Source organism: Rhinolophus sinicus, chromosome 13, assembly GCF_057876585.1.
Source record: "Rhinolophus sinicus isolate RSI-liver-muscle chromosome 13, RSI-T2T, whole genome shotgun sequence".
NCBI lineage: Eukaryota > Metazoa > Chordata > Mammalia > Chiroptera > Rhinolophidae > Rhinolophus > Rhinolophus sinicus.
Genome location: NC_142513.1, coordinates 61949304 through 61961498, shown reverse-complemented (window position 1 = coordinate 61961498; position 12195 = coordinate 61949304). Strand labels below are relative to the sequence as shown.

The 12195-nt window shown below is 50.2% G+C and overlaps 1 protein-coding gene across 1 annotated transcript in view; it reads right to left on the bottom strand.

The window, feature by feature from the left end:
* The window catches only part of CFAP161 (cilia and flagella associated protein 161), a 55144-nt gene that overhangs the window by 30391 nt on the left and 12558 nt on the right, over positions 1-12195 (bottom strand). The window contains exons 2-4 of the mRNA XM_088789392.1: positions 6886-7461; positions 6377-6646; positions 5200-5337 (exon numbers count right to left, since the gene is read on the bottom strand). The gene's annotated coding sequence lies outside the window, so the exon portion shown is untranslated. The remainder of the gene's footprint in view (positions 1-5199; positions 5338-6376; positions 6647-6885; positions 7462-12195) is intronic.

Here is a 12195-nt window from a genome sequence, read left to right as displayed (position 1 = left end):
GTGAGAAGCAATCGCCCCATTAATACCTCTGCTGTTCCCCTTTGTAAGATGCAGGCAATTGAACTTGTCTCTTAACTCTTCCAGACTCACCTGGGAAGAGCGATGTGACTAGTAAGGAGGACCAGAGTCTTCTCTGTTAGGAGTCGTGGGCTGTACAGTGTTCTAACCTCTGCGTGAGACAGGGGATGGACCACAGGGTCAGGCAAAGCTCATTCCTACCCTACAATTTCAAGGTCATATCCCCCTATGGACCAAATCAGTAGTAAGGGAGCTACTGGGCGTGAGTCCCTCAGAGTTTTCATGGTCCCCACATCTATCAATTTCTGCTTGACTTCCTTTACCCCAGGAGTTTTTACTCTTAAAGCTGCCTATGAAACATATTCAGACAGGAGTACAAATTAGTCAGAGACTCTTGGTTCCGCCTAAATGTTGAGAGGCCACTGCAAGTGAGTCTGCCACACAGGATGCTGGATGCTGTGTGGCCGGAGAAGACGGGCTCATCTTCCCAGAGCAGAAGGCGCCGCGTCAGTGCGGGCTGGCCAGGAAAGGCTCTGGAGGGCAAGGATAGGCCAATTTGCCTCCTTGCGCAGGAAATGGGTGAAGCCCAGCTCGAAATTCTTACTCAGACGTTTTGTGCTATGAAGGAAATGTCTTCTGATAGTACAAAGCTATTGGTTTCCTGTTGTGAACTGAGAGCTTCTGGCGTGCCCAAGAACGGACAGGAAAGGAAAGGGTGGTTGTCCCTTGGAAGTCCTTGTTTAATGAAAACGCCAGTTCAAGGGCTTCTAGGACACTCCAAGTGCCCAGAGGGGAGGTGGGAGGTTGGGGACAGGTCACAGTAGGAAGGAGGCAGCTCCACAAACATGCGTGGGCACCATGCTGTGTGTCGGGCACACCAGATGGCTGAGGCGGTCTCTCCCTTCACATAAGGCCTCGTGGTGGAAGCTGATACAAAAATAAATTGGAGGAATATGTGCAGGGCTAAGATGGAGCTTTCCTGGAGGACTGTGGCCATCTACAGCTGGACCGTGGACCAGTCTACACCGTGTGGGCTGTTTCCCTCTGTTTATAAGAGTATGGCTGAGGAGTAGAACTTTCCAAGACATTTCCAAGAGAGCAGTAGTAGCGACTGAGCAGAAAACATGTTCTAAGTGTTTTCCATGCATTTTCTCATCTGCCCCTCACACTGAGCCTGTGACATGGGTCCATGGCAACGTGGCTAAGGCCACACCTCCTAAGCGGCAGAGCTGGGTTCCAGCATCCCTCGTTACACCTCCACCCCAGTCAACCCCCTACTTCACTGCATTTGGGGGCGGTCGGTTTGCCCCAAGTCTGGTCGTGGGCCATCCTCTGGCAGCACGCACCACGCTGCTGCTGTCAGAGCTGCTGCTGCCATCACGGTTGGCACCGCTGGCCCGGCTCCAGCAAGTCCAGGCTGTCTGTGTGCCACTGTCACCGCCACACTGGCCTTCTGGAGGGTGACATGGGAAAGCAAAGGCTTCCCCTAGAGACCTTCCTCAGAGGTGCCCACAACACCACCTCTAAGGCTGTAGAAGGGAGGCTCATCTTACTGAACAGTTTGAGTAACTGAAAGGAACTCAGATGTAGAAGAAATACCCAATAGTTCACAAAACAGAAATGTTCCCACCATCCAGGAGAGCACCATCTCTCCCAGGAAGTTAAAACCCGTTAGGGGTGATGGTGTGGGCCCCCCTCAGCCCCCAGCCTCGCTCCCCTCTCTGAGCTCCCCTTCTATGCCAAGCTTTGAGTCCTCACGCGCTGCCCAGAAGAGCTATGACTGTGCCTTGTAGCCTGTCCTCCCCCCACCACCAGTGAGACTCCGTAACCTGGGGAGCAGGGCAGAGAATGGACGATGTTGGCTGCGGCTGGCCCTTTCTTTGCCTCGTAGCACAGTTCCTGCCTCTCGGGAGCAGATTTGTTTGGAACCACAAAAGACCCTGAACAGCCAAAGCAATCTTAAGAAAAAAGAACAATGCTGGAGGTATCACACTCCCCGACTTTAGCTTGTACTACAGGGCTACAATAATCAAAACAGCATGGTATTGGCAGAAAAACAGACACATAGACCAATGGAATAGAATTGAGAACCCAGAAATAAAACCACATAAATATGGACAGATAATTTTTGACAAAGAAGCTAAAAACATACAATGGAGCAAAGACAGCCTCTTCAATAAATGGTGCTGGGAGAATTGGATAGCCACGTGCAAAAGAATGAAACTGGACTGCTGTTTGTCACCATGTACCAAAGTTAATTCAAAATGGATCAAAGACTTAAGCATAAGACCTGACACAATAAACTGCATAGAAGAAAACATAGGTACTAAACTTATGGACCTTGGGTTCAAAGAGCATTTTATGAATTTGACTCCAAAGGCAATGGAAGTAAAAGCTAAAATAAACGAATGGGACCGTATGAAACTTAAAAGCTTCTGCACAGCAAAAGAAACCATTGACAAAATAAAGAGGCCGCTAACTGAATGGGAGAAGATTTTTGCAAACAGTGCCTCCGATAAGGGGCTAGTATCCAAAATATACAAGGAACTCATGCAACTCAACAACAAAAAAACAAACAACCCAATTGAAAAATGGGCAGAGGACTTGAAGAGACATTTCTCCAAAGAGGACATACAAACGGCAAATAGACATATGAAAAAATGCTCAACATCACTAATCATCAGAGAAATGCAAATCAAAACCACAATGAGATATCACCTCACCCCAGTCAGAATGGCTATCATCAACAAGACAAATAATAACAAATGTTGGAGAGGCTGTGGAGAAAAAGGAACCCTCATACACTGTTGGTGGGAATGCAGACTGGTGCAGCCGCTATGGAAGGCGGTGTGGAGGTTCCTCAAAAAATTACGAATAGAATTGCCATATGACCCAGCAATCCCTCTCCTGGGTATCTACCCAGAAAATGTGAAAACATTTAGAGATAAAGACACGTGTGCTCCAATGTTCATTGCAGCTTTGTTTACGGTGGCCAAGACATGGAAACAACCAAAATGTCCTTCAATAGATGAATGGATAAAGAAGTTGTGGTATATAGGTACAATGAAATACTATTTGGCGGTAAGAAAAGATGATATAGGAACATTTGTGACAACATGGATGGATCTTGAGAGAGTAATGCTGAGCGAAATAAGTCAGACAGAAAAAGCAGAGAACCATGTGATTTCACTGATATGTGGTATATAAACCAAAAGCAACAAAAGAACAAGACAAACAAATGAGAAACAGAAACTCATAGACACAGACAATGGTTTGGTGGTTACCAGAGGGTAAGGGGGTTAGAGGGTGGGAGATGAGGGTAAGGGGGATCGAATATATGGTGATGGAAGGAGAACTGACTCTGGGTGATGAACACACAATGGGATTTATAGATGATGTAATACAGAATTGTACACCTGAAATCTATGTAATTTTACTAACAATTGTCACCCAAATAAATTTAATAAAAAAATAAAAAAATAAATAAATAATAGAAAAAGGAAACAAAAGCCAAAGAAACAAAAAGCCCAGATATCGGCTCTGACTGTAGGATTTTAACGTTCAAAGTCCCAATGGGTCACTGATAAGCCACCAGTGTGGCAGTGTAATGGCTCTGACACAGTTCCCAGGGTCCGAGTGCCATTCTTTCATTATGTCACAAGTGCAAATAAATGCTGCAAACACACCCAATAAAAATCACTGGAATTGTGAATTATTCAGGTTTCTTTCAGACCTTTTGAGTTTTGTGAGTTTGAAACAATACATGTTAAATCTTCTGTTTCAGTTGAGGCTTACCATTTGCAGGAGGGACCGACTTCTTTTTTTTAATTTCTAATAAATGTATTGTTCAAAATTCACAAATTCAGTAAGTGTAAATGAAATGGATTTTTAAATGACCTCTTTTGGTAGCTTCATTTATACTCTATATTAAAGCTTAGAGCTGCACCACGGCTTCTGGAACATGATGCCACACATTAAATACGACACACCTTAAATACGTTAATATGTCATTGGCTTTGGGGACCTGGGGGTGGATCTAAAGGGCTTGGAATTTCCCCAGGTCAGGCTCTGGAGTTCTTGCAAACCTGTGTTTGTCTCTACCTGCCCCTCTCCTTCAGCCCCATTCAAGGCTTTGACCTTGGTGGTTTTTGGGGTGGGGGGTGGGGGGAGGCACTGGCAGGACACCCCGATTTCACCTTTTTGCCCACCTTTCTCCCCTCTGAGCACCAGCAGGCTTTCCACACGGCACAGCTTGACAGTAAGGTCCCACGCTTCCTATCCGTCCTCTCCCTCCTCTGGGCAAACAGGCCTTAGGATTTTGCCTTAATGGTAAACAGGCTGTAGGGAAGGAATAACGTAGAGAAAACCAACAAGAGGGGAACTGGCTATTTTAAGAGAACGTATTTCCCCTTTTCTCCTTCCACACCAATGTCCCTCCAATCTGAGAGGATGGCCTTTCCCATCCTGCTGCTCCAGTGGGTCTGGAATTCTGCTGTCCGTCCTGGCCAAGAGGCGTGCTGGGTACCGATGCCGTCCTGGGCCATTCTGACTCAGCAGGGCTGGGCCAGCATCTCGGTGGTCCCCATGGCCACACGCAGACAGACTTCAGCTGACTCCCGCCCTCTGCCAGGTGGGCAGCCCCAGGACACATGAAGAGGGGCAGCGTTGTGGTGAGCTCTGTTGTCAGAGTGGGACAGAGCAGGCTGTGGACCCTGATCCTGTGAGCCACGTCATGAACTACCAAACGGGCCCCCCTCATTAGATTACGTTGGGCACTGATTAAAACAATCCCCATTGCACACTGACTGGCACTTGGCAAGCCCTCCATAAAAATAAGCTTCTTTCTAAGTACACGCGGACTCCCGGTAACATCGACTTTATTTCCCAGTTGTTCACAAGCCATCAACTTGATAGACTCTTCTAGAAAACATGCCAGAAGTTAAAATTAACTCACAGTTGGAGTTTCTGGATTCCCCTTTTCTTTTCCCTGTATTAAAAGAACTCAGAGCAATGCTGACTGTTTCTGATTTCCAATGTGACCCCTCCCATTCCCACTGCCCCTGACTTCTGCAAGATTACTAATATGGCTTCTGCTTTCACAGCTCCACTTCCTCCCGACGGAGCTCAAAGACTTGGACCCAATTAAAGTAGCTGACACCCTCCACCTTCCCCATCACATACCTTTACTCCTTCATTCCCCAGATATTCTTGAGCGAGAGCTCTATGCCAGGGCAGGCTTAGCTAGATGCTGGCCAGTCAAAGCTTGTTCCCTTTGCACGCCATGTTCCATCCTTTTTAGCTTAAAGATGATTCCCCTCGCTGTGAAAAATGAAATCCAAGCAGGAGGTGAGCAGTTTTGTTTCCTCTTAGTCCCCTGGTAACTTTACATCATTTCCTTCAAGCAAAGGGCCTTTCCTTGCCTTCTTCTTCTCCATCTAAGCAGAGCCTTAAAAGCCCCTTCTGAGGAGTCCAGCATGTCTCCCAAGCCTGTATCCACCCAGGTTCTGCTTCCATCCCTTCTGCTGATCTAACTCTGTGCCTAGGGAGAGCTTCTGCCCAGCCCCACTGGTTTCCTGCTACCTCTCCCTTCCCTCTCTCATGGGGAGGGCATCAGTCAGGATAGGCCAGTTTTTCGCTGCAGTAACAAACATCACCCATGTCTTACAGCAACAACAAACAATGGTTTCATTCTTGCTCACTCGGCCAAGGAGGACCCAAGCAGAGCCGGCCAACAAAGGAACATGTACTGCACCAATGGAGCACATGCCACTGGGGACTGGTTACTTTCCAGTGGCATCAAGAGAGGCATGTGAGCCACGGTTACTTAGGAACAAATCCCAAATGAAGAGACAGGAGGCAAACTGACTTCACTTCAAGGAAGGGCTGTTCCCTGCACATCTGACCTGCAGACTTGTTTCACTCTTGGTGTGAAGAATGGTGCATCGTCACAGATATAGACAGACACAGATCCAGACACCTGCTCATTCATTCATGCACGGATACAGAGTATCTGTTTCCTACCACCTGGACTCAAGGGGTGGTCATGTTTCTTCTCACAGGTGGGAAAAGTCAGGGTTCAGTGAGGATGCCAACCCACCAAAAGACGCAGAAAAATGGACAACAACTTCCCTACGCAGTCAAGGCTCCAAGAACTGACGCTTCCCGAGGCCTGGTTACCCCTCTGCTTTGTGACTCAGCCATGTTAGGGGCCATGAGCCAGCCCCATTTTGCACAAACTAGTTCAGGCTGGGCTTCTGTCACCTGAACCAAGAGGCAAAGTGATGCTCCGGGGCCCTGCCCTCCTTCCTCAGCCCTGCTTTCTGGATGGGCCCAGAGCTGCCTGTAAGACGCTTCATACCGGAACATCTTAAACACAGTGAAGAGGAGGTGTGGCCTCTTGCATCCACATTGCGATTGACCATCCGTAGATTCGGGAAGAAAAGCCTTGTCCCTTCTCTGATCTCACATTCCCAGGAAGTTCCCTGGGGAAGCGGGAGCCTGTAGGCGATGCTGGGTGTCTGCTGCACGCTCTGCTGAAGACGGGTAAGAGGGTGTCTCTGGGGTCACATCCCAAAATGTCGCCATGAGAAGCTTTGTGATGTGGGAGGACAAGCGCATTCCATCAAGTCTGGGGAGAAGACAGAATGTTTTTGGAAAATCTACATGTGCCAGGTTGAGCATACTATCTCAACCGGCAACCCGCTGGCTTGCCCATGGCGCGGCGCTGGGGGCGTGACCACCGTTTACAGAGGAGGACACTGAGCTCAGTGACAGGCTCGAGGCCACCAGGTTACAAATGGCAGAGGTAGGATTTGACCCCACCTCTGTTACAGGCTGGAGCCACACCCCTTCCCGTAGAGCAATCACCTGCAACTGTGTGGAGAGCCAGTTTCTGACCGTCTAGACTTTAGGGCAGGGTCTGAGAGTCCAGTCCTCCCACGCTCCCAGCTCATGCCTCGGCTGTCTCTGCCCACTTTGGTAAAACTTTACAGCATGACGCGGCCCTCACAGCTTCAGCCCCTTGAGAATAAGGAGCAGTCTTGGCCAGGGGTCTGGACTTTTGTGGACCGTGGACCTGGTGGAGGCCTGAGCTAATTGCACACAGCTCATGTGGGGCAGGGGGGCCTCCAGCTAACATCTGGGCTCCATAAGTATTTAGCTGTACAGAACACAACTCTTTTTTTCCTAACATGCAAAGGAGCTTGAAAATTCCCGTCTTGGTCTGTGAACAAAAGGCTTCCCGGAGCAAGCAGACGTCTCCTGCTGGACCCTCCTTCCAGAGCGTGTTCTGCCCCACGAGCTCTTCATGCTGCCCGGCCACCCGTGGGCACCCGGGCCGGCCAGCCATCAGTCAGTGGCAGCAGGAACTGCCTGTTCTCCTCGCATCCCTCCCCCTTCCACATGCCTTCCAAAATGTGAAAATTACAGCGACTGTGTGAATTGCTGCAAGAGATAGAATGGTGAGAAAGGGTTAGCACAATGGAGCACATGTCATAAACCCAGGGGAACATCCAACTTTTTGGGAAAAACAAAACTCAAAGCAAAAGTTTTCTGCATATATTCCAGAAGGTGGGGAGGGGGTGAAACTTGGCCCCAAGATACTCCCAGCTGAGAGTCTAGGAAACCTTAAGTGACTGCTGGCAGTTCTGTGCTGGGACGGGGTGTGGTCCCCTCTCGTGACAGCTCCAACATGCTGCTCAAGGAAGAATGTGGCTCTGAGATGCGTCTCAAAAGCCAGTGAGGTGTTGCCACAGCTCTCCTTCGAGACACTGAATTTGAGCTCATCTTTTATCAAGAGCTGCAGCTCTAACCCCATCTCCCACCGTTTCACAGCAGCCACTTAAAATTCAACCCTTTAACAGCCAAGCCTACGTTTGCAGCGTCTATGTGAGCGGAACACACACACGCCCTGTGAGCCGGCACATCGACTCCATCCACACCCGAGAGCCACGTGCTCAGGTGTGCACCAAAGACACAAGCCCGTGTTCACAGAAGCCCCGTTCCGGATAGCTCTGAACTGGGAACAACTCAACTGTCTACCAACAATAGGTGAGAAAACGAATCGTGCTCAATTTATACAGCAAAATGTTGGGAATGAATGAACTATCACCATAGGCAACAGTATGGATGGATTTCCCACTACTGAATGAAAGACAAAGAAATCTAAGGTTCTGGAAGTCAGATGGCGGCCTCCGTGGCGGAAGGGGGAGGGGCAAAGGAAGGGGGTCCACGGGAAAGGAATCTGGGGTGCTGGCTGTGCTTAGCTTCCTGACTTGGACACCTGGACACTGGCCACACGAGTGTGTTCCCTGTGTGAAGACTCATCAAGGTGTGTACTCACGATTTGGGCGCTTTTCATAGATATAGGTTACACTCGAATTTAAAAGTTTACTTTAAAAAAGAAAAGCTTAACACTCCTCCCTAAATCAAAACCTCTTTTCTTTTAAGGGCTTCAGAGCAGCAGGGGCAGGTGTCAGCGAGCTCCCTCCCTGCCTCCAGCACGGTCTGGCTTTGTGGAATCTTCCGGGAGATGGCTGGGTCCCTCCCTGCTGCACAGCGCTTCCCCAGCCGGGGCCTCCACCCCTCAGCCTGAGACGAGATCTCTGCCTCACTGGGCTCCCACTTCCTGTCTCTCCCTCCAGCAACTTCCAAAGTGATTGTTCTACGCCTTTGCTTTCATCATGACCTTCCTTTTCAAGCTTGCAAGGGCCACACCAGCACCACCATGGAGACCAGGATAAAACCCAGCTCCTCCGCATGGCACTCAACTCCCCCCTGTAAAAATCAGAGCTCTAGGTCCCGCCCACCCTCCTCCTCACTATGCTCCCAACGAAGCAGCTCTCCAGCCAACCGTCCCTTGCTGTCGCCGCCCCCGCCCCCGTGCTTGCTGCCCGCATCCCTTGCAGTCGAGAAAGTCCAGGTCCCCTCCGTCCTGCTCATGCTCCACGGAAGGCGCACTCAGATCTCCTTAGCTCTCCTTGGGAGACCTTGACCTTGGTCTCAGCCAACCCCTCCCTCCCCCCAGCACAGGCTGGTGGGCATCAGTACTTATGTGTCCAAACCACACAGGGTACATCTGTAACCGCATAACTAGCTCAAAATCGCCCTAACAAGATACTGAGTTGCTTTTCTGAGACAACAGACCAAAACCGCACCCCATGCAGCTGAAATGGGTGCAGAGAACTTGGACCACCAGCTGCACCCTCCCACCCTCCCCCAACAAAAGGACCAGGACACGACAGGAACCCGAGCACCAGAACCCTTTCAGAAGTGAAGGGTCTGCTGTTCCTGAAAGATCGCTGCTGACACCCCTCACCATAAACGGCCACGTTCCAAGGCCCGCCAGTTCAAAGCTGCCCCCCAGTGCTCTGCACACCTGACCCCCAACCCCTCGTACCCACCCTGAACCCTGAATGGAGTGGACAGGTGCCTCCTGTCTCCTGGGAGCCGACTCTCAGAAACCAGTGTCAGTTTTGGCTTCTATGCACCTTGGGCAGTGAACCCAGGTCCAGAAACACATCCCTTGAATGGAGCAGGAGAGAAAAGAGTTTCTGAACTATTTTTCACCCAGGCACCCAATCTGGTCCTGACATTTCAAAACACACGAAAAGTCAAGTCAGCAGGGAGCAAACTGCCCACTGCCTCCCAGCAATGACACAGCGTGCGTGGTTCCTCCAGCTGCACCACAGAGCAGCTGAGTCATACGTGGAGTTCACTAAATGACAGGGACTCAGATCACAGGGCCTCAGAGGTCAGCCGAGATGCGATGGCGGGAGTTTTCCCTCCCCTTGGGCAGAGCCTCTCAGAAAAGCCGGCTTTTCCAGAGAACCAAGGCTGCAGTCCCTCGCCTGCCAGCCTGGGCTGGGCACTTCGGGGCCTGGGCCTAAGTCAGGCGGCAGGAGGACTGGAAATAGAATTAGGAGGCAATGCTGGCCGGCAGCCACCAAAGGAGCCCAGGAAACTCCAGCTGGGTCGCACGCAGGGCAGCAGGAAGCCTGAAGGGAGGCAAACAGCAGGTGTCAGACGTGCATCTGCCCCGCACGGGACCCTCCAGCCCACGATGCCGTGGTCATCAACAGGCCAGGACAGGCCAACGCAAGCCCTCAGGGATGGAATGCTGGAGTCCACACCTCTGGGTCCCAGAGCTGGCTCTGCTACTGACTGGCCGTGTGTCCTAATCAGTGACACGGTGACAACAGTGTGGATTTCAGAGATGCTCTGTAAAGTGAGAATGTAGGTAAAGTGCTTTGTACTAGGCTAGAGGTCAATACACAGTATTTCGTTCTGTGAGCCTGTGGGAGCCCTGCTGTCTCTAGTTCGTTAACCTCTATGTGTGAAACGTCCCTACATTGTCTGCTTCCCTTGTCCTGTGTCCCTGCAAACAGTGAAGGACCCGTGAGAACTGGGAGGCGAAAGGACGATGTCATCCCGTGAGACCAGCCACTCCTAGATAGGGTGCGTCTCTTCCTAAACTGCTCTCCTTTCACTCCGTCTCATCTGAACTTCTGCCAGTTCACTGGGGACCCAGACCCATCCTCTAAAGAGACACCCCTCTGTGAAGACCGAGTCTCACACACTAGAGACACATTAGCAATCTACTTGGAGGAGGGACTCAGGTCTGGTTGGGAGTTGGAGGACAGTTAATTCAGGAGCACAGGCCACTCAGAGGAGTAGGCCTGGGCCAGATGGAGTCGCCCCCCCGCCCTCTCCTTCCCGTCCCCCAAGAGGCTCTGGGTAGCGGCACCCTTAAGAGCGTGGATTCTGGAACTGCACTGCCCAGGTCCAAATCCCATTTTCCTCACTTACTAGCTTTGATCTTGGGAAAGCTACTTGCCCTCTCTGGGCCTCAGTTTCCCCATCTATAAAATAGGGATGATGGTCACAGGGTTACCATGAAAATGAAATGAGTTACTATGTGTAAGTGCTTAGAGCTGAGTCTGGAACGTGGTATCATGTATGTATTAGTTTCTGTTAAGGATACTGTCTTATAAGGAAGATGACTGTAACTGAATTTTCCTAATTTCATCCATTTCCAAACTTGGGGCCTGGCCAGAGTCCCTGTTCATCCCCTGGCCCCCGCAACCCGGCCCTCCCTTTCTATAGTCCTTTCCTGTCCACAGAGGGTTCCTCTATTACAGCCCAGCAACACCTGGGGGAACAAGAATGTGGGCGGGGCCCAAGCAGCAGTTCAGTACGTATTTCATACACAAAGTGCATTTGAGGCTGCAAACTACCAGCTTTACCAAGTTTTGTTGGGTCGAGGCTTTATCTGGCTCATTCTAAAGTGTCCCTATGAAAACAGAAAACTGCAGGAAGAGAAAGTTTGCGACAGCAGGAAAAAAAATGCACTGGGGCTGTGGGAGGGGGCTAATTTATACACACAACACCTAACATGAAAGCTCTTATTATCACAATCATCCTGCTGAAGAAATCTCATACAATGCCCTTATTAGAATTTGACCTCAGCCTCAGATTCCAAAGGCAAGAATTGCCTTATTTTGCTTTGCTTTGCATCTAGGCCGTGGCCTCACTTTCCCTGGGGCAACGCCCTGAAGCTCTGGTCTCTCCTTTGAATTTCAGATTCCTCATGTGTAAAACCGGGACTCAACACTCACCTCCCAGAGCTTTAGAAGGTTTAAATGACATGATGTATGTAATGAGTTTGGGGATAACCTCATGAGACACAGCTGGTGAGTTAGAACAGTACCATTAATATTCCTTTCCAAGGCCAAATGAATTGCTCCTCATTGAAAAGCTCCTCCTTTCAAAAGCTCTCCATGTCTCGGCTCGTCTCTGCGATAAGCCTGGGCCCTACTCTGTCAATAACTTGGTTTGTCCTCCTAGAGTGCTGGAGCAGAAATGGACTTGGGGCTACCTCAGTGCCTCCCAGCACATCCCACAGAAACCGTCCCAGATTGCTAGCTGTAATTAGACACCTAAAAAAGGAAAGTATGCACTCATGCTCACCCACACCCTTCAGCTATGTAAGGGGCAGAGAGCGGCACCACCACAAGTGACCTAATCCAGTGGCCTCATTTACAGATGAGAACAGCAAGGCCTAGGGAGCACAACGTGCCCAAGGTCACGTAGCACGTGAAGGCCAGCCCCAATCAGAACCCTTGCTCTGCCTCCCGGGAGCCCGGGACCCTGCTTCTTCCAGGAGGAAGGGTTTTCGGA